Genomic DNA, 23107 nt, shown 5'->3' on the forward strand with positions numbered 1-23107 from the left:
TTTGCAAATGAAGAGGATTCTACAGAATGTGTTCTTTATTCTTAAATCGTTGGAGAAGAAGTAGTCAAGTTTCCAAGCAGATAAGCACAGAACACAAGAAATAATATTAAAAGAAAGGACACTGATTTTTGTCACCAAGGCACATTAGACACGGTTGCTGAACATTTTTCTAGTAAATGCTAAGGCTGTCTTGAGCTGCAAACAATGACCACTGTCTCAGAGTCTAAACAGAACATATAAAAATTATAAACTAAAAAACCCATTATATTAAACTGTAAGTCATTATATTGTTCCTGCCTGCTTTTCTGCTGTCATCTCAGTACACATCATCACGACTGGGACATGAGGTGCCCATCAGAGTTCAAAACAAAAACTATAACTCACAAAGAGCTAGAAAGAAAGAATTACTCAAGTCTGTGAGGACATGGACTGGGGACACACATCACAGGGCACCACAGGGTTAATGAAAACTGAAATAAATACAAGTGGAGGGACGGATGGATGAGAAAGGGCAACCAGTAAAATAAATGAGAAAAACTGAAGTTAAGAAAAAGTTTTGCACAGTTATTTGGTTAAAGGAAACAGCAAAGTTGAATAATAAATTGTCACACTGGGTACAAAATCCACATGGAAACTGAACTTTAACCACAGGTGTAGCAGCTGAAACAGATGCAGAGATTACAGGGGCAGATGGTCACTGCTCTGCTACCTATTAGAAGAAATAATGAGGCTTAATAAATTTATTAGCCCTGCTTTCACCAACAGATTGTTACAATTCATGTCTGTGGCCAGAAAACATGATGAAACTTCAATAACAAAGAGAATTACACCTAAAATTTAAAGGCATCCCACAAAAAATTGTAAAAATTAACTGCACTACTCTGAGGAGATGATGAAACAGCAACACAGAAAGTTGAAATGCACTTAAAAGTGGGAAATCAAAAGAAAACAGGACACCACAAAAAACCCAGAGAAAATAGTGAATGCCTTAGTCTGGTAGAATTTATACAATTATAAATTTATACAATTTTTATAAAGATAGTAAATTGCATTCAAAAGATGCTCACCATGCTGTCTGCTTAGGAACAAAACCATGTTACATGTAGGATATGCCTTGAGAGGTGATGCAGCCAAGGAGACCCAGGAACTGCAGGAAGCAAAAACCCAACAGCTCCTGCCCAGAATCCAGATCAGCACACAGGGACTGGAGCTTTCATCCAGCAGAAAGAGATGTGCAATCTCAATTAATTTGGAAAGTTACATGAAGATAAATGTTGCATCATTTTTTGTTTGTGTATGTTTAATTGTTTCCATGCTTTTCTTTTTATGAAGTCACAGAAAAATTCCTGCCTGCCACCAGGCTATACAATAGAACTGCTGCCACATGAGTAAAGCATTTAAAACTGTGGGTTAGAAAATACCAGTTTTGATTTTAATTTTTCGACAGTGACAGAAGCATATGTTTAAATTCCATTTTTAATTAACAACTATTGAAATATTTAAGTACTACAAACACTTTAAAGTGCATTAAAATATTTTAATTTTTTATATTGGGGATGTTTTATCACAGCATTTATTACTTTTCAAGCAGACTCTTTGGCTAAATGTGCCTACACAACAGATGTCAGGAAAATAATGACAAACATAACCCCCAGAAAAATATGTTATTACTGTTATTATATACACACAGGCAGAAAACAATCACATCTCAGAATTTAAACAGGGAAAGCTCTGCAGCTAAGACACACACAGAGAGATTTTTAACTTCAAGAAGAGCTGATCATATCCCAGTGTTTGTCCCCAACACCGAGCTGCTGTTTCCATTGTCACCTCTCCTGCCAGGGCTCACACAGATCCTGTCACTGCACCAGGACCCTCCTGATGGGCACTGACACCACCAGCACTGCTGCCATATTGAAATCAAACACTCTGAAGATTTCTTACGTCCCTGTTCCCCTGCAAATGAGTCCCACAAGTGCATTAACAGAGGAGATGCTGCACCCCTGGGACGAGTTTACTGAACAGCTTCCTGCAACTGCACCTTCTCCTGTTACAATGTAGTGCCAGAGACTGATTTCTACCATTAATTGACATACATTAGGTCTAAAAACAAACTGGACAGAAGAAATTGAAGCCTGAAGGTTGTATCAGTACACTCAAAAGTGCATATGTGCACTTAGCAGGTTACTTGTGTGGTATTACTCAATTATTTCTATTAAGCACCAAGTCCTCTACAGGCTGATGTATCTTCATTTTAGCAAACACCAGCCACTACAGAAATGTCAATTCATAAATGAAATAAATATTTCCCAATTCCAAAGATAACATTAACAATTCCACTCCTTTGTGTACCCAGACACCACAACCATAAGTGAAATGCTCATTACCTTCAGGTGTTCCTGCAAGTGTGGAGTCACTTTAGGAACTTTCTCGCCATTGAGTTTGCCCCATCTCTCCAGCTCACTCTCGTATTTTCTGGCTTGAAACCTCTTAGCTTTATTCACAAATACGGTTTTTCATTTAAAATCTAACACTGAAAAAGATGAGTGGATTCAGGCCACACTTTACAAACTTCCCTCAGAGAGAGTAAACTGAGAGTACACACTCAGGTAGCCACTCCTTTCAGTTGCTTTTACAAACTTGCCTCCCCTGCAATTCAATCTCTAGAGAGGAGAAATTCAACCAGTGCTGAGATCTGAAGAGGAAAAACCCCAAACTTAGGGTTTTAATCTGCTTTGGGACTAAAATGAGAGGCTTGAGAGCATTTTGGAGAGCTGTCCTGTTGGGAAGGATTCCCTCACATCAGGGAGGCCTGGACTGACTTTTCTCCTACAACTCAGTTTCTGAGTGCTTGGAGTGCTGTCACACAAACCACATTTACAGCAGCTGTACAACAGGAACCAATCTTACTTTTTTATCTGCTCCAAAGTAGTTCTTCAAAGTGAAATCTAAAATGAATCATATTTCAAGTGCTGCTGCTCCTACTGATCCTTTCAAGGGATCACTCATGTTCTGCATTTATATTCTTAAGTATCTTCCTGTGCTGCTTGGCAGGGAGCAAACTGCCAGTTTGAACAGGCAGAAAGAAAAATTACTTTCACATCATATTCTTTATCATAGCCAAACTTGTATATACTTTGTAAAAGCTAATCAGTTTTCAGATAAAACTGATTTTATCCCATGTAGATATTGGGAGGATGGAGCAGATGGCCTCAAGAGCTCCTTTCCAAGCAAGGTTTCTGTAATATTGGGCACAGATGATTGCAGCAGATCAGGAACAAGCTGAAATGACATTAGAGGTGCTACAAAATAAGAAAGATCCTCAGCCAAAGAAAATGTACATAACTGGTTTATTTGGCAAGTTAATTCATTAAGGAACAGAAAGTATTTTAAAGAAAAAATACTATTATTGCTTCTGTATGCACTGAGATGGCTTTGGGCACTACAGTCCCCAAATAAGCTTTGTGGATCCCAGCAATAGCTTTTTCTGATTTATGGATGCCCTGAGGACCAGATCTCTCCACCACTGTATTTGCTTTTATAAAACTGCATTTTACACTGCAGAGTTTCAATGTATGTTTTCTTAAAAATGGAGCTGCAACTTTAAATCCTCCTTCCAAGAGTAACATCTAATCATCAAAAACAGGAATGTTCTGTGAGCTTCCTATTCCTGCCTCAAGGTAAAACCAGAATGTGGCTCAGTGCACAACTGCAGAGGCTCAGACTGCCCCATCTGCAGCACTGATCTCCTTCCAGAGCTGTGGTAAGCAGCAGACCACAAGAAATTTAATCCTGTTCTCCTGCAGCAGGAGCTGGCTGACTCCAGCCTAAGAGCATTCCCTTGAAATTAATTCAGATATTCAATTCACAAACCAAGCTCTCTTTCCAGGGAAAAGTGGAGGCTTGCAGCACACAAGGAACCACAGACCACAGTCTGCAAGAAGCCAAGCAGCACACACATGTCACTGGATAACAATCCTTGCAATTAGAGGAGGAATATCACATAAAATGCAATTTTCCTTTTTAGCCACAGTACCATAATAATTTAGGAATACAGATGCATATTCAGCTTTTAGCCTTTGTGTGGCTGGTCCTGAAGGATGTTGTCTTAGAAGCTGGATCCAACCAACTGGAAGGCTCCTTTCCTATATTCTCTGGCAGGTTTAAAAGGATGTTCCTCTGGTCTTTAATGAAATTGAGATCTCATCATCTGTGCAAAAATATTTTTCTTTTTTTTTAAGAGCAAGTAAGTAAACACAAACTACAAGTAATCTTTAAAAAAAAAAGAAAAGCTTTGTAAAATTACACTTGTTGAGAAACTCAAGGATTTATCCATAACCATCTGATCTACTGAACAAAGACCTTGAAGACACAATCACATCCTGACAGCACACTTATTAAGAAAAAGCTATTAAAAAGTTTTAAAGTATGATTAAAAGATTGTATAAACCACCAGTTGCATTGTTCCACATATGTATTTTTTCCCCTTCATCATTAAAAGAGCATCTCATTTGTAACCTACATCTAACCCATTTCTAATTTAGCAATGTGCAGGGCTGAATGCTAACAACCTTTTATTAGATCATTTCATATTAAGGCAGTTTTTTAGGGCAATTTTCAATGCAACTCACTAAAATCCTTTCATTTATTACCTATGTAGAATAAGAGGCAGAAGTGCCTCACTGTAAAGGACCATTTTTCCTAAACATATTTTATTACACTTGCAAGTCTTTAAATGCTCCAACTGTTTTGGCTTTCAGTACAGCCCCGTTTTTCAAACACCAATACCTGATACAGTATTTAAATGTCAATCCTAACAGCACTAAAACCACCATTTGCTTACTCAGATTAGAGTTTTTTGCCCCTATTGACATATTTATTGCATTTGCCTTAGGCACAGCAGCAGCAGCTGAATATCCAGCTTAGCTGCAAATCTTCATCTGTTCCCCTGGGGAGAGATGGAGGGGGCACAGCTACAGGACAGACACCTCCACCCACTAAACCTGGCAGCAGCTCTTTTGTGCTTTAGCCAGATCAGAGAAATGCAGCAAACAAAACCACACATCTTGTGTTTGCAGCCCTACTTCACAGGAGACCCACGTTGCACTGGAGTCCCTTATTATCTTGGCTGAAATCTTTGCTTCAGCTGTGAGCAGCAGCAGTAATGATTTAATGCTCTCCTTTCTGTCTGCTGAAAAGGTTAACGAGCAGGCAGCCGCCCATGAACCGCTGTGACACCCTGCGAGCGCACAGCCTGTGCTGTGCCTCGGAGAAGTTCTCTCTAACCACTCACCCCTTCCAAGGCAAGCTGCTGCCTCTGAAACACAACAGCCACACAAAATTTAGCAAGGAAAAATGAGAGAACCAACTGAAACACTGCACAGAAAATGAAGGGTTTTCTCAAATTAAGTGTTTGGTTGATAAAACAGGTACAAAGGAATCTATGGTGTGATGATCAACATGTCTGACACACCTCAAATGCCTCTAAATATGCGAAAGCTTTGTGGTGTTACACCAGTACAAGCAGCAGCTGATTCACCCCATACCTCAGGAACACCTTCAGTTCATATCTGCTTCCATAATTTCTCCATTTGTTGTCAGTTTACTGTCACACTCCTCTCACTACCCCACTCTTCTGTATGTACCTGCTTTCCTCTTCCTATTTGAAAACAAAATTGGTATTGGGTCTCCTTAGCTTACAGAATCTACACCAAAAAAATCATTAAACAGTTTCAAATCTCAATTTCCCCTCTCCTACTGATACTACTCCAAAATCACTGCTTATGCTTCTTAAATACTAGATTTTGAAATTGAAAAAATACAAACCCTGATTAAGACCATCAGAATAATCCACCTGTGTTTTCCTCCCTCTCAGCTGAACTCTCCCCTGAACTCTGCATGCACCTTAACACTTCAAATTCATTTCCACCACATCACTGAGCATGACCACCGAGTTATCTATGCAGCCACCAGGAGCCAAATTTTCAACCAGGCACACTGAACAGTGGGATATTAAATGAAAAGGTTCTGGTGGAAGTTACATTTAAGGAGATTAAGAAGAGCAAGAGAAATCAGTCAGTCATTACTCAGGGCAGGTGGGATCAATCTCATTACACAGTGAGTTACAGAACATGCAGTATCTAAGCAACTCAGATAAAGAATTTAGTCTCAGTACCTTCACAAGTACTATGTGCACCTTTTGCCTATGGGGAAGAGACATTTGGATGGAGAAGAGGATGGAGTAGTTCCCCAATAATTGGTTTTATTCAGCATCACAAAATGTGTAAATGAACTCTGCAAGTCTGCAGGTCATATTAAACTCTCATGGGTCAGCAAAAGTCATATCAATGGGGGAAAAACCAACAAGGATTTCACAAAATTAAGCAAGTTGCTAAGAAAGCAGCTGCACTTCAGCACAGGGCTGTGATGTAATGCATCTGGGGAAAAACTTCTGAGCAATTCCTCCTTTACCAAGGAACACTTGCACTCTCTCCAGCTCCAACTGCAGGAGGAAGGCTGAGTCACTGTTTTCTCTGAAATCATCAGCTCCAACTGGAGAAGCTGGCCAAAGGCAATAAAACATTGTGGCTCATTAGGAAGGGTACTGAAAACATGGCATTTAAACCCATTACTGTGCAACACAAAAAAGCATCAACATGTTGTGTCCAGTTCAGGAGGAGGCAGAGATGTCTGGAGCTGGGCAGCTGAAGGGATTAAGGGATGGAGCAGCTGCCAAGGAAAGGCCAAATTACCAAATCTGGGCCCCCCTCAGCAGGGAAGATGTGAGGCTCAGGGTGAACGTGATCACAGAACAAGTGGAGGGGGTAGGGGAAGAAGAGAGGAAGAAAATATTAAAAAAACCAAATCAATGCAGCACAATTCAACAACTTCTGACAGTCTGAGCACTAGGGAGCACTTGAGGAAATGACTGGAGATTGGGTTCAAACCAGTAAGAGTGCCTTCCCCACAGCAGGCACTGAGCTCCCTGCAGTTCCTGCAAGAGAAAGGATGCAGAGAGGTGCCACCAGGCACTGGGCCAGGCATGCAAACTCCATGTAAATAACATTTCCTGCTGCCCTCGAGGGCCAGGGCTGGGCTGGGCAGCCCTTGGTCTCATTTAGCAGCATCTCCTCTATCAGCAACACCATGGCCAGTGATTGTCCCCCTGTGCTGGGCACTGGGGAGGCCACACCTCAAACCCTGTGCTCACATGTGGGGCTCTCATGACAGGACAGACACTGAGGGGCTGGAGCATGTCCAGAGAAGGGAATGGGGCTGGAGCACAAGGCTGATAAGGAGCAGCTGAGGGGCTCAGCCTGGAGAAAAGGAGGCTCAGAGGGGATGTCTCTCTCTCTCTAGAGCTCCCAGACAGAAGCTGGAGGCAGGTGGGGGTCAGTCTCTTTCCCAGTAACAAACAATAGGACAAGGGGAAATGGCCTCCAGTTGTGTCAGGGAGGGTTTAGCCTGGTTAGGAAAAACTAATTTCACAGAAAGGGCAGCCAAACAGGGGAGGTTTCGCATGGTAAGGAAAATTCTTTCATAGAAAGGGCATTCAAACACTGGAAGAGGTTGCTGGGACATGGGTGAGTGGTGGCCTTGGCACTGCTGGGTTAACAGCTGAACTACCCCTTTTAAAGGGCTTTTCACACTAAAATGATTTTGTGATTCTCACGGTCTTAAACTCCCTGTCATGGCTCTGTGAAGTCACGAGCTGAAACATCACCTATAAGAACACCTACTCAATCAAAAGTACTGTTCTAAGAATGTCAGCCACACTACAGGAATATTCTTATCTTTTAATGGTTTATCACAAAAGGAGATGTGTTTAAACAAGCCCAGGAAACTTTAAAGGCATTTAAGATGTTTAAGGAGGGACATGTGTGTGCTGGCAGTAGTTCAGATTTATCAGGAATATCTCCAGCACTGTGATCTGTGATCACATAATCCTGATGGAAATATTGTGACATTTTATGAACATAACAATTCAGGCCCTCAGGCAGGCTTAGGGAAAGCTGTAGACATGTATTCTATACATGTGCAGCTACCCCCTATTTGTACTACAGAGTGCTTGTTCTTCCAAGTGATAGCTTCAGTGGATGTTTTCCTTTCAAGAAACATTGTCTTGACATTGCCTGCTATGATTGAAGCTCCCTTGTCATTTTCCATGAAGGACTTGTGACACACAATGTGCCACCACAAGTCACCCACGTCTTCAAAAGGTGACAGGATTGTGTAGTTCCTGCACTGAAATACAAATTAGCTGTACATGTCACTGAGGGCTGGGTTGTGCTTTGGTATGACAGGAACTTAGCACAGAGCACGGAGGTGCTCCAGAATGTAAAATAAATGTGATTCCAGGTACAGAAATGAGCTGTGCCAAGGGCACAACCACAAGGGGAGAGAATGAGGAGGAATTACTTCAGGCAAAATATTCAAAAGCTCAAAACAGAGCTGCACATCCCAGACCACAATGTAAGAGAAAACTGTTTTCTTGAGTGTTTTTTTAGAAGGGGTCAAGTGGGAGTTTTGTTTTGGTTTTAAAACAGTAACTAGTTAGAAGAATTTAGAGTAACAGATTAATGATGTAACCAAAAAACCACCCAAAGCTTCTTTTTCAGAATATTAGAACAGTATTTTGCAAGTTTTGGGTGGTTTTTTTGTTAAAACACAAATTCTTAGAAAGTTGGGCGAGTCACTTCCTTTCATGTTTCACCACTGTAAAATTATGCTGTTTCCATGGTTCTGGCCCACACATGGATTCCATTGTTACAGCAGTTTTTCAGGAGCTGGAATGAAAATTTTAAATTTCTCTTATTTGAAGTTACAGATGGGTGAAAGAAGGTTGAAGATAATCAATGCAGCCAGCATAGAGTGGGGAGAAAATGTTTAAGAGTTTTCCAGTAGAGAACACACACAAAGTAGTTTGTCCGAAGTCTAACAGCAGATTATCAGCTTTGCACACACGCACTGTTCTTACCTAAAACAAAAACCAAAAAAACCCAAAACAACAACAACAACAACAAAAAACTCCACAAAAAAGGGGGGGAGGGCCTTAACATTTCCACCCATGAAAAGACTGACTTAGTGCCTAAGAAATAACATGTTTTATTGCTCACAATGGGATTACTCCAAAGTATTCACAGCGAGTTTGACAGCAGCTGTACAAGTTTTGCTCTGTACACAAACCTGCCTCAAGAAATAAGATGAAATTTGTTTGTAATGAGCATACCAGGGTTTTCTTAGCCCAACTGGGACACCCTGGATGGAGAAAGAATTTGCTTCAGCTGGAGCTTGTTGTCAAAGTGAAGCACAACATCCCTTCACAACAAATGGGCATTTACAGCCACAGCTACAGAGGCTGAAATCAGCTCTGCAGTGAAGACAAGACAGTTTTGGATCCTAACCATGTAAGAAATAAGAGAACTAAGGACACTCACTGTGATAGAAAAAGTCCAGTAAATTTACCACCATATGCATGGGAACAACTCCTTTAATGTCACCTGGGTGTCACACATCCTCCCAGGGACACAATTACACCACTTCCAACTTGTGTTGTGTTTGGAGACACAACATGCTGCCAAGTGTCATTCTGCTAAGGGAAGGTTTTAATAAAAAAATGAAAAAATATTTCCAAAATGTTTGGATTACAAAGGAACATTGATTCAAGAATTATTGACAAATAATTTACTTGACCTAGACCTTGATCTAGGTCAAGTAAATTATTTGTCAAACACCAGAGCAGACACAAGGCAATGAGAATTAGCAAGGATATAAAACCAAATGTTATTTCTGTCATTTCACAAGACTACACAGTACTTCATAAGCCAGAAAGACACAGAGCCCACCTCAGAGGGTAAACAGAAATTTAGAGGCAACAGAAGATAAAAAATCAGAAAAGAGCAGAAGAGACATTACAGAGCAATATATTATGTATTCATCTAAACTGACAAAATGCTCTTTTCTTAATATGCTACACGTTAGCAGCAGTTGTGTTCGGCTGGTTCCCTCCTCACACCACAACGTTGATGCACTGGCAGAAATAGAGAAAAAGCAAAGGGGAAGCTAGGGGAAAGTTCTCTGTCCCCTTTTATAAAGTTTTCCAGATAGAAAATAGACAGAGAATGAATTAAGACAGCAAAAAACAATGACACACGAGACAGGGAAGAACCATGGGCAGAATAAAAAAAAATAAAATCAGGAACAGAAAAATACACACATACATCAGGACAAAGAAACCCAAAGACAACACTAGATTATGAAGGTAAAGAGGGCCAGTGGGGGAACAAGTGTGCAGACAGAAGAACTGCAGACAGAAGAACTGCAGCACACAACACTGGACAGATTTTCTGTTCCTCCTTGGTTCTGTGGTGGCGCCGTCAGAGAGCGGCTCAAACAGCGGCGCTGGTTTAACAGGAAACACCCTGTGTCTGCAAGGACCTGATCAACAGGGACCCCACTGGTTTCACAGAACACAACACACCTGCAGCCCCCACATCCCCTTGGCTGCACCTTCCCAGCTCAGCCATTGCCTTGATGCCTTTGCCCAGATGAGTACAGAGTTTGTTTCCAGCTCGGCACGGCGCGAAGTCAAGCGTGTGTGATTAATGGATTCTCATTTCCACAAACCACTGAAAAAGTTCAGCTTGGCATCATTAAGATTCTATCAGCCCTGAATTGCAATTTAAGATAGCATTTTTTGCCTTAATCTGCTGCTCTATTTAATCAATTTAATGCACAGTAAAAACTTAATTTGACAAAATTGAAAGCATTATTTCTCCCTGCCTCTGGCATGAAACAGATTAAGACCACCAGAAATACTTGCAGAAAGATTTAAGATTCATTACATATTGGGTGGCAGATAAATATTAGATATGCTATAAACTCTAAGTCTAAAAGCTGTGGGTTTTAGTTAATGCTGCAATTACCCCCCAGCAGCCAACCCAAGTCACGCTTCCTACACAAGGCATGACTGTGAGTTTTGAAGTCAGATCTCCTAAAATGCCATTTTGTACCATGCTGACAAACTCCACAGACAGTAAGGAGAAGGACACCAAAGACAACTTCTCCTGTGCAGGCTTCTGGCCAAACCCTGGCTGGATAAAGGCTCAGGTTAGAACAGAACATGTTCTATGTCCAGGATGAAATAACAAACAGCTTACATCCCTACCCAAAATTCAGTTTCATCTACTTAGACTATCTACAGGAGGTGAAAAGACAGTGACAGAAAGCTGCCACATATATGTGTCTGGAGGTGTCTACAGAGAGTCTGAAGCTCCAAGATAACCCAAGTTACAGGAGACACATCCACAGTTGAGTCCCAGAGCTGGAGATACCCAAATGGTCCCAGGGCTGGAGCTGATTCTCCAAGAAACAGCTGCTCTCATCCCATGGCCAGGGCTACAGCACCATGGCACAACTTGTGCTGTGAAAGGAACACTTCTGCCTTCAGGGCTGTCAGACCAATTTTCCTCATAAATAACTAACAAGCCAATTTTGCGGGCAGTGGCAGGGACAGGAATCCTGCCGGCACAAAGCACACTCATTACTCCCTCAGCTAAGAATCACTAAGTCCCTTAGAAACTCTCACTTGCCTTTTAAGTATTTAAGTAGAGTGTTACAAGTTTATTTGAAATGGATTTTAAAGCTATGATTTTGTACCTAGACACGACTTCTTAGAAAAGGAAAATCAAATACAAAATGCATCTGCTGTTAAAACAGACTGAAATGTATTATCCCTGCTGATGTTAAGGAACAGTGCTGCTTCACTTGAAAAGTACAGATATTTCAGGAACAGCTTTTTCCATTTATGTCAAGGGATTACACAGTGTATACACTTGTACAATTACATCTTACTTCAGTTTGCTTTGTTGATATATAAAATGTAATACTAATGGTGAATACCCACCCTGCTGATGTGTAACAATTCCTTATCAGCAAACCAAGCTAGCTGGAGCATAAAGAAATCATGATGCAGTCCTTTAAGAATAAACAGAAAAGAGGCACAAATATCCTAATTACATAAGGGTATCCTCATTATATATATAAGGGTATTTGGTACAGTCCTGTGTAGGCTGGACTCAGTGAACAAATATTTTCTGCACAAAGATAAGAATTCAAGACCACAAAGAAGTGTACAGCATAAATGTGGCTTTTGCCTCAGCAATGAGTGCTGGGAGGCAGAAAAACTTAATTCTTTTGTACCACAATATAATCCATAAGAAAGGACAGCAAGAGTAATAAAGCCTAAACCAAGAAAAACATTGTTAAGCTTTTAAAATTCTTCACTGATACTGCAGTTTATTCCTTGCCCCACCATTCCACAAGAATGAAAATACATCAGCTCTTCTCTTTTGTTATTTCAAACAAGGATATATTATCTGAGACTTGTTCTCTAAAAAGCTTGTCCATTTCTGATCATTCATCAGGTATGAAAACAGGGAAGACAAACAAAAAGAAACCTATCCAGCTTTCTCTGCTCCTGATCTAACTTGGACAGAGTCCGATGCCACTGAATTCCACCAGAGTGAGAACAAAGAGCTGAACGTGGTCACAGGGATGATCCAGAGCAGACCTGACAGTGGTTTCATGCACTTCCAACCTCAGTAACAGGAGGAAGGTGAACATTTTTTTAATTACTCTGTAATCTAGTTCTCAATTTATCATGTATGAGGTGTCAGGTACCCCAGCACACTAAATTATTTAGCATACATTGTAACTGTATCTTCTGCCTCTCATAATGTGCAGAAGACATATGCAGTGATTATTAAAAATTTTAAATTAAATATTGAAAAAGCATTAAGTTCATCAAGGTCTCCAGTTCCCCAGCCTTCCCTCTCCAAATTGCTCCTGAATGTATCTTAAGACTCACCCTGTGAGTTCAAGCTTGAGGCACAAATGAGAAAGAAAATGGTCCAAATAAAAAACCTTATCCAAATTTCCACTAATTATTAAAGAGACTCATTTTCAATCCCTTCAAGATCTAACCAGGTTCAGAATGGACATGAACCTAAATTTGCTTGAATACATTAAAATAATTCTGGCACAAAGTCAGGCAGGTGCTGCACAAGGATTCCTGTATTTGAGGAACTTCTGAACACATCTTTTTCACTGATATGAAGAAAGAGATCAAATTAGAGAACTGCAGTGTGTAATTACATCAGTGTCAGCTCTGGTACAGTTAATATTTATTTCCTCATCCTGCAAACTAAGCATTTGTGACAGTACAAAGGAATTTCAGGCTGCATATGCAAACAAGTTGTCACAGAACTGAAGCTGGAATAACTTCTACTTGTATTTGTCTGCTGCAGTCCCACAGGGGGAAAAATGCACAAGTTCTTAGCAACAGGACACTGAAAGCTCAGAGCAAACCACAGGAAGCTCCAAGGACCAAAAAGAATTTTTTCACCAAAGTGATGGTGATGTTAACTCTGCTGCCACCTCAATGCAATTTCATTTAATCCATTTATCTCCCTTTTCCCCAGTTCCTGAACAGTTACTGAAGAGTAACAAAAGTCATAAGGCGCACAGGAAACCTATGAAGTGTGTCTCCATGGCCAAGAGAAAAGCCACAGAAATCCTCTAGAAGGATTTGGGGTAAACTGGGCAACTCTGACCTGTGAACTCCTCAGGTCCCTGGAGCAGATCTGGCTGGATTCCATCTGTCAGATGCCTACAGCACTCCCCAGTAAGCCAGCAAGGCTGGAATCACAGTGGTTTGGGCTGGAAGGGACCTTTAAAGGTCACCTAAATTCCAGCCTGTCCACCACAGGCAGGGACACCTTCCCCCAGACCAGGTTGCTCCAAGCCCAATCCAGCCTGGCCTTGAACACTTGCAGGGATGGGGCAGCCACAGCTTCTCTGAGCAACCTCTGCCAGGGCCTCACCACCAACACAGTTTTACCTTCTTAAAAAATATCAAGAAACACCAAACTTAAATGTGAGAAACTGTTCTGAGTAGCTTAAGAAAGCATTATTTACACACACTTTTATATTCAACACCATGGCAGTGTTCAGAGCACCCCTGAGCAAGGGGAAGGCAGCACCAGCATCACTGTGGCTCCTTTATCCAAAGCCAGCTCAGGTCTGAAACTCACCTGACCCCAACCCCTTCATTCACAGTGCAGGTGATTCAATGTTCCAAATGTCCCAGGTCTGGGGGACATCCAAGGGGAACTCACAGAATCATCTAGGCTGGAAAAGAGCTCTGCAACTGATGCTCTCAGAGGTCTTTTCCAACCTAAATGATTCCATGATCCTGGGTGTGAAAGCTGCTGTTGGCAGCCTGAGATCAGCAGCTCCTTTCAGCTGTGGTTTGAAGCTTCTGCCTTTGGCAGTTTGGTAGGAACCAGGTCATGGCCAAAAAACAGATGGGGGAGAGGATAACAGAGATGGCAAACAGCACAAGCCTTGTTATCTAGGAAACTGAGGTAAGAGCAGACAATGTTGTCATCAATAACAACCACAGAGAGATGGCAGGGCTGGTGACTGGCAGTGCTCCATTCTGTCCAAGGCAGTTTCTGTGCTGGGAACAAGGGCACAAGGGCAACTTCTGCTCCAAACCACCTGGGATTGAGCACAGCCACTAAAAGGCTTAACCCAGTGATGTAGGATTGCAGTGCACCAGCTAACTGTCATTTAGTTCACCTCACAAAAAGCAAAACCAAAAAGGATTCTGGGTATTTCCCACATAGACTTTTCTAATGAAGACATTGTCACATCTGTCTGTAGACATTAGACAATGCCAACAGGTTGGTAATTACCCACAGCTCTAAAATTTAAAGTCTACAAATCAATTAGACACTGTTCCAAAACTCAGAAAGTGCAGCTTTGAGACTGGGCAGTGACTTTGCTATGACTCAACTCAAAAGCTCTTGTAAATGCACCTGAATGCAAAGACTGCTCAGCTTCACCTTCCTGAAGTGTCCTACTTCCAGAATGTCTATTTCTGAAAAGTCTTGCTTTTGTAGAGTTTAATACTAATATCATAAAATTCCAACTCCTCCATATCTTCCTCAAAGTACCAAAATACCAAGATAAACTGAGAAACAAAGGACTGACTTTATTCTTCCAGGACTTAAAGTTCCAGAGGATTTGATTCCCCATTTTCTCCTTGGCCTCTATTCCAAACTCTAAAACTACAATCATTCAAAATGCAAATATGTTGGGTTTTGCAGTGGGGATAAGGAAATACACACTTTTTTCCACAATTCAACAAACAATTGTTGAAAAAAACAAACAAAAAAAACCAAAACAATTTCAATGATGCTCCCTTTCATATACATGAATGGACACATTTGTCCCCTTATAAACTGCTGGTGGATGGAGCTGCATCTGTTGTCCTCTGGCCAATTCTAACATTATCAAGAATCAAATGGACACAAATCCAAACATTTTTAAAAAGCATAAAATATTAAAATCAACTCATATGGCCTCAGACAGCGACCACAAAAAATTATTTTTAGGGACAAAATCCTCTCATTCAAGAAAAACATGAGAGATGATGAAATTTATTTCATTCCTGTGTATTAAGTTGTGAGACTAAGTGAGCAGAAACCTATTTGGGGAACACTCCTGGGCTGGATTTGCAGCCCTGATTAATGCCTAAACACTGATATTTGTGACTGAAAGCTCCAGAAAAATCCAGGTCCTTTGGGGTCTTTGGGAAACTGAATGACACAAGAGGGACAACACCAATGGTAAGAGTGCAGAATTTTCAAAGATTTTACATGCTATTAAAATGATTTTTGCATTAGAAAACTTGCCAGCAGTAGCTTGTTTCTTATTTTGTTCTATCCTTATTTTCCTTTCACATTTACAGGCATTTTAAAGAGCAAATTACACAAAAAAACCTGGTTAATATTAAGTTTGTGAAACTGGGTAAATACATGAACCATGTGTGTAGAACATACAGTAATTTATAATTCAGATGCCTTGGTCTCAGAACCTCCATGTGTTAGTTTGGAGCTGGAGATCAATTAACCACAACTCATAAGTGTTTTGAAGCTCAAAACCCAGCAATGCACAAATCAATATTTAATTTGCAGTCTGTGTAGGAGTTAAAAATGTATCAGAAGCCATGTACAAAGTATATATTATCAACCACAAAATGAAATAAATTCTAACATGCACTACACCAACAGCCTCAGCAATTAGAGATGAATATTTCAATGTAATTTCTATTAATGCCTCCTGAATTTAACAAAAATTTGTGAACAACCAGCCCATTGAAGTTACAAATGGTTCCTAAATCATTATTTGCATTATCAAAGACCATATTTTTCCTGCTTATTTCTCTTTCTACCAAAAGAAATGTCACAGTATTGAAGAGGTTTTCTTTTCCTTGGGCTGTTCACATCCCTGACTCCATCCCTCCTTCAAATTTCTGTATTCTTCAGAAATCTGTGATACACTGGGCAGATCAAAACATGTTCTTGCTTCAAAACACATTTTAGGCAATTTTAATGATATGAGAGAACTGTAAAATAAGAAAATGCAAAGTTACCAGGATTTCCTGAACAGATCAGCTACACAGAAAACATGGATGCTTTCAAACATGCAAACCAGGATTAACTGAATTGGGCCAATGTGCAGAAATTCTGCATTGCTGCCACTTTCCAGGCCTGAGGAAAAATATAACTATCATCCCAAAAGCAACCAGCCTTTTGTTCAGTCTCTGTAATCTTCTAGAATTAACCAGAAAAATTTTAGCCCTGAGGCCAAACTTGGTGTCCTTCCTACAAATTGCTTTTCAAATGTCCACAGGTTCACAGTCATTTATCTTGAAAATTTATTTCAAAAATAAAAAAAGAAAAAATAGATCCATACTAAAGCAACAAATTTAAACTCCATCTAACTCACTAAAATTATACAGAAATGGGTTTTTTTTCCTGACAATATTTCACAGTTCAGATGCAAACTGAGGAATTAAATGTTCTCTTTAAAAATATAAACCAGGTGAGGAATTTGAATGAAGTGACTTGGTAGAGCCAACCAGTTGAGTGCACCACTCCTTCCCCACCTCAGCACTTCCACACCTTGCCCACTAAAATTAGGAAATGCAGAATTTATATCAGAAAAGCATAAGATACCAACCAAAAAATAACTCTGGATTAACATTTCAGCTACTTTTTTAATCTATAATGCTACAATCACACATTTTCTTTGGTTATTTAGTGGGAGTTTTAGTCAGAAAAGCTAAACTGGCATCTTCTGACCCCTATTTCTCACACTCCTGGCACACAGACCATGCAGGGATGGCAGCAGCATTCTCTGCCCATATGGATATAGGAATACAGAGACCACCAGGATATTAAACAATGTAAATTACTGTTTCACTCATGTCCTCCTTTCTCCTTCATGGGGAGAGTTGCATTAGGTTATGTCTTCAAAGCTGAGTGTTTATTATCAAAAACAACATCAAAACCACTAATTCCTTATATTAATAAAAAGATTCAATGATTTTTATGTCACTAACTCTGGATTCATTGTGGAGCTCTTACTTAACCCTTTCCTTCACAAAGCTGAGGAGTAGCTGGTGGAAGTTTCACAGCACATATGTTTATACACACACCCCCCAAAGAAAATCTTCCAGGTAGCTTTGGCTTGGCTTCTCTTCAGCCCTTATCAAGGGGAACACTCTGAACTGAAGCCCAGATTTTACCACCAACACCAAATGTTCTATTCTTCATTGAATACTTACATGACTACAAGATCTCCTGGAAAAAGTGGGCCTTGAATTAAAACAAAGTCACAAAAAACTGTTCCAAAAGGATGCAGAAGTCACTGTTCATTTACCACCTTCATTCAGGGCCCTTCCTGTTTAGGATTTAGCACAGAGTAGAAGCACAAGGCTCAAACTGAATTCAAATACAACCTGTGCCTAGGAAATTTTTTTTAAAGTATCAAAGAGGGATTCATACAGAGCCTCTAACACCACACAAAAAGGAGGTGCAAATTAACATCCTGCTTGCTTGGGATTTTTTCCAAACCAAAAATAATTATGCAGAGGCTTCTAAGGTAAATTATTCACCATATTAAGAGTCCAATGCAAATTTATTTGGAGAGGGATTTATAAGAGTGAGCAGCAGTCACATTAAAGGCACAGGATTACAGCCTGAATTGTTCTGTTCAAAATAACTATGACACAATACAGTTTAGACTACCAGGAATATTACTACTAGCAAAAAAAACCACAAAAAGAATTCAGAAACAGAAGGAAGTATAACACTGATGTATTTTTACTACTAGAGAAAGCCTACCACTCCTTTTGGATACTGCTTTTAACAGAGATAATTCAGAATAAAGGAATGGGCTGAAGGAAGAAGTCCATGATTACAGCTGTAGCTGTCCCAATTCCTTTGGACCTTAAAACTCTCTACAGTTCTGCCAAGCTTTGTTACCATCCCCTCCTGAAAGTTCAGCTGAGTAGACTGATCCTGAAAGAGGGAAATGACAACACAGCCACCTGCTTACAATACATCCAAAAATAACCTGGAATGCCAAACTTGGAGTCCTGTTGACAACCGTGACTTTTTGTGTGCCCTTTTGCTCTGCACAATCCAAACCCTAAAATAAGAAATGACCTTTTTTTTTTTTTTAAATGGGAAACCTGGTTAGCAATTTAAAGAGTGCACCTTCCACAACACAGCTGGGAGTGGACTGCTAACAATAAACCTTCCACTTGTTAAAGGGCAGCATTTCAGTGGCACCTGCAACAGCTATGAACTCCTGCCAGGTGATCAAGGCTCCCTCTTGGTACAGATTTCATCTCCTTTAATGCATTTATTTTCTTATTGCCTCTTTGTGTACTCTTCATCCTCCTTACTACAAAAATGCTGCCCAAGTTGCATTTGTCTGGACTCCTGACAGGAAATTCAAGTTGTGTCTGCTTTATTTCTTGCCTGGAAAAGAGAGTACTGATATACAGCCACTGGTCAGAAAGAAATAAAATAAATCACATCACTTCTCATAGACACCTAGTCTGTACTCACTGCTGTGTGGGCAGTACACAAAAGCATAAAAAACAAGCCACTATTTTTGCTAATTCTTGTTATTGAAAATGGATTGCATGAAAACATCGCATTATTTCAAAAACTCAGTAGTTGCAAAAGAAATTGGCATCTAAGGAATTGTGATGCATCAGGAAGACTGATGCAACATCTCACAGGAAGAGAGAATAATAAAACCAAATTATCTACAGGCATCTAGGCACAAAGGGGAGTCAGGCTGATGTAAAAGGTTTTAGCCAGGGTGCTCACATGTAACTCGTGTCAGAAACAATGAGAAGGAAAGGAGTCACATCTGAGGCTTCCAACATCATCCCATAACTTCCCACCAGCTTTAAAACAAGGAAAGAATAACCAACCCTGCATAAACAAAATGAGATTACAAGCAAGACAGCAATCCCAGAGAAAACAGGGAGGGTTCAGTAAATCAAAAGGGAACAAGGACTGTTGGCTCAGTTGGTCAGGGTTTGACGCTGATAAAACCAAGGTTGAGGGTTTGATCCCTGTACGGGACATTCACTTCAGAGTTGGACTCAATGATCCTTGTGGGTTTCTTCAAACTCAGAATATTTTGTGATTCTGCTGAGATGAAGGGGAAAATAAACAAAAAACCAGTATTTTGTTGGTACTTGTGAATAGGGTGTGCCAAAAATGAGGGAGACAAGTAATGGCTTCACTTTGTCCAGTGCTGATAAGGGCCAGGCTAAAACACCAGGCTTGAGATTCCCTGCCTCGCAGGCAGTGCTGATTAAAACACGTGTCAGGAAGTGCACTGGAGCCCACTTCCCTTCAGAGGAAATTCTCCATGAATGTCTGCAGGAAATAACCCAGATCCTTCCCTCAGCACAGCACACAAACCAACCTTGGCAACCTCTGGGCTGCCACTTGCTGGTCCTGCTGCAGATCAAAATTTTATGACAAATATTTTATGACATGTCAGTACATTTGTGTCCCCTAATGTTGGTTCTCTGTAAGGACACTCATTCCAACCTGCCCCACACTGCAGCTCGAGATGCTACACCAGTAACAAACACTGCCATAAAAGCCTGGAAACCTTCACTCAGTTTTTAAGGTTGAATCCATCTGGTTTGAATCTTGGTCTTCTTCAGGTTTTCTTCTAACAACACCAAGGTACATTTGGACATGCAAGGTTGACAGGGAGTTGACTCACTAAGTATGTGAAATCTGGACATACTGGAAAGTTCAGAAATCTACCACCTAGCAGTGAGGAGCACATCACCACTGATTATTTTGTATAAGAATGGTCTTGTTCAAAGATTCAGAATATTCTGCTGCTTTCAGAAACTTTCCTAGGCCAGCATTAAACATTTTTGTGCATTTTCTACAGTGAACAACAGCCAGAGCAGATCTTAACCCATTAACCAAGACAAAGATCAAAGGCCAATTTTGCACTACCACTGAGCAAAGCTGAGTGTTCTCAAAGAAGCAGAGCTACAAACTTCACCTCAAGTAATAACCAGAATATCATTACTTGAAGCTGCCATTGAAACAGCCTGGAGCAGCAGCAGCACTGCCTGGCTATCCCTGGCATCATCAGAATGTGCTGCTCCAGCCCCATCCAAGCTGCAGCACAAAGCAGTGCTATTTACAGAGTCAGACTGCTTTCTGCTTGATGTTTCCCTATTCACATTGACAAGAGGGCTAACAACCAAAACAAATATTTTGTTTGGGATACAGAAGACCTTTGGCACCTCTAGAGAGGAAACTGAAGCTGTGCTTCATTCTATCTCCCAACATATTCCAGGATAATCCAGACAGGCTGAAGTTTTATTGAACTCCACAGAGGGATGAGACAATGCAGGACAATACCCCAACACTGAAATGTATTCCCCAAGCCCACTTAGTCCCCTGGAAGAGAACACAATTGCTCTAGGGACAGGAGGAGCAGGATCAGCTGTGCCAAGCAAAGGCCAGGGCAGAGCTCAGGAAGGCCCCAGGCAGCACCCAGGGAGGTTTGTGCTCCTCACGCCCCAGCTCAGCGCTGGGCAAGCCTGGAGGCGCTGTCAGCACAGACACAGCACAGAGCCCTTGGAAGGGCCCAGCCCGGGAGAAGAGGATGTTCTGTACCCAACTCACACACGTGGCAAGCCCAGCTTCCCTGGAAGAAGCTGAAGTTTATCCTAACCTTGGTGGCAAAGTAAATCTTTCTGCAATGACCCAGAAGTCCAGAATAAGAAACCAGTCAGGAAGCCCAGCAAAATTCCACTTGCAGAAGCCAGGAGGAGCTATAAGCATGTAGGTCTTCCTGGCAAGGAGCAACATCCATTAATTATCTTCACACTTGAGAACAGAGTGGTTGTTCTTTACACCTTCAAGTGCCAACTGAAATCTTTTGAAACAAATTTCATGTCAAGAGAAAAGCCCTGAATGTATTAAAACAAAATTAAATGCATAACATCCAAAACACACAAGAACCCAGATCTCTGAGATTTCACTGGGGAAGTATTTCTAACTATAAGATATAAAAAGGGACACTAATTTCTCCATCTGTATGCTGGATACAACAAGGTTTCTCATCCAATCCTAGTTTAATTCCACCTGGAATAAAACCATAAAGTTGGAAAGCACCTGAAGTCACTTGCAGTAGAGACACAAATCCAGAGAACATCCTTGGAAGCTGCTCCTTAGGTGGAAGGGCTGGCAGCACCTCCTGTCAATGGCTGAGCAGTGTTTGAAATCACACAATAAGTACAGGTAAAATTACACATTTTCATCCACACAATGCCTGCACCAATATTGTGCTCAAACACTGGCCTGAGGAGTAAATCAGAATTATAAAGCTAAACAGAACTGCTGCTCATAATCCCTATTTTATGATTTTTGTCCTCTGCACTCATTATCTGAGAATGATAATATTATTTTGGTGGGAAAAGACCTCTAAGACCATCGAGACCAAGCATCAACCCAGCACTGCAAAAGCCACCATTAAACCATGTCACCAGTGTCACATCTCCATATCTTCTGAATATTCCCAGGGATGGGGACTCAAACAGCTCCCTGGGCAGCCTGTTTCAATGCTCAGCCATCCTTTTGGTGAAGGCATTTTTTCCTAATATCCAATCTAAATCTCCCCTGGAACAACTGGAGGCTCTTTCCCCTTGTCCTGTCCCGTTTCCTGGAAAAAGAGCCCAATCCCCACCTGTCCACACCCTCCTGTCAGGGAGTTGTAGAGAGCAATGAGGTCTCCTCAAGCTCCCTGTCCTCCAGGCATTCAGGATGATGTTAGCAGAGTGATTTTGTCAAGTTTCCTGCTTTTCTTTCATGGCCTTGATACCTGCTGGCTTAAATACAGAACTGCCAAGTGATTTCAGTGCTGGTCAAATCAGAGAGATCTGCTCTGAGTGCAAGTTTGAAATGTTACAACAAAAACAGGCATGTCAGAGCCCAGAGCCAAAACTGAAACCTTTCATTTTAAGTTCTGTGACTCCATCCAGTACAAATGCCAATAAAACCACAGGATGGAGAGGTGAAGGCAGCACTACCACAGCACACCTGAAAACTCCATCCTGTAAGAGGAGGGCTTGAATGCTGTCCTGAACAGACAAAGGGACTGGGAGCAAACACTTTGTTCCACACAACCACAACCTAATGAAAAGACTATCATGGTACAAGTAACAACTTGACTTTTTGCAATATGAATACAAAAAATAACAGCTTATAAAGCAGCTGGATAAGTAAGAGATGCAGCACATTTTCTGCCACTTCCACTGGAAATGTCTTTGCAGTATTTGCATATAGAATACCACTTTCAAAGAGCAAGTAGCACTAATCCCTTCCTCTTATCAAATTCTCAGCTAGAAATAAATAAAAAAAATTAGACTTCAATATAAACCTGACAAGTCAGAAGTACTTGCAATCTACATTTAAGATTTTTCACTGTTTCCTCTTACTCTACATTATATTTCACAGCCTTGTCATTCACTGGGCTGGTTTTCTATGAAGTCTTATCTAGGCAGGTACTGCAAGATATTTACCTAACAAACTAATAAATACTTTGTTGTCATGGTTTTACCAGGATATGACTCATTGGAACCGTGTATTCCAGGGAGCAATTGGCTTCAGTTCACAAAACATACAAGTGC

At 40.8% G+C, this 23107-nt stretch overlaps 1 protein-coding gene across 2 annotated transcripts in view; it reads right to left on the reverse strand.

The window, feature by feature from the left end:
- The window catches only part of PTK2 (protein tyrosine kinase 2), a 187029-nt gene that overhangs the window by 147494 nt on the left and 16428 nt on the right, over nucleotides 1-23107 (reverse strand). The gene's annotated exons all lie outside the window — the stretch shown is intronic.

This window comes from Zonotrichia leucophrys, chromosome 2, assembly GCF_028769735.1.
Source record: "Zonotrichia leucophrys gambelii isolate GWCS_2022_RI chromosome 2, RI_Zleu_2.0, whole genome shotgun sequence".
Taxonomy (NCBI): domain Eukaryota; kingdom Metazoa; phylum Chordata; class Aves; order Passeriformes; family Passerellidae; genus Zonotrichia; species Zonotrichia leucophrys.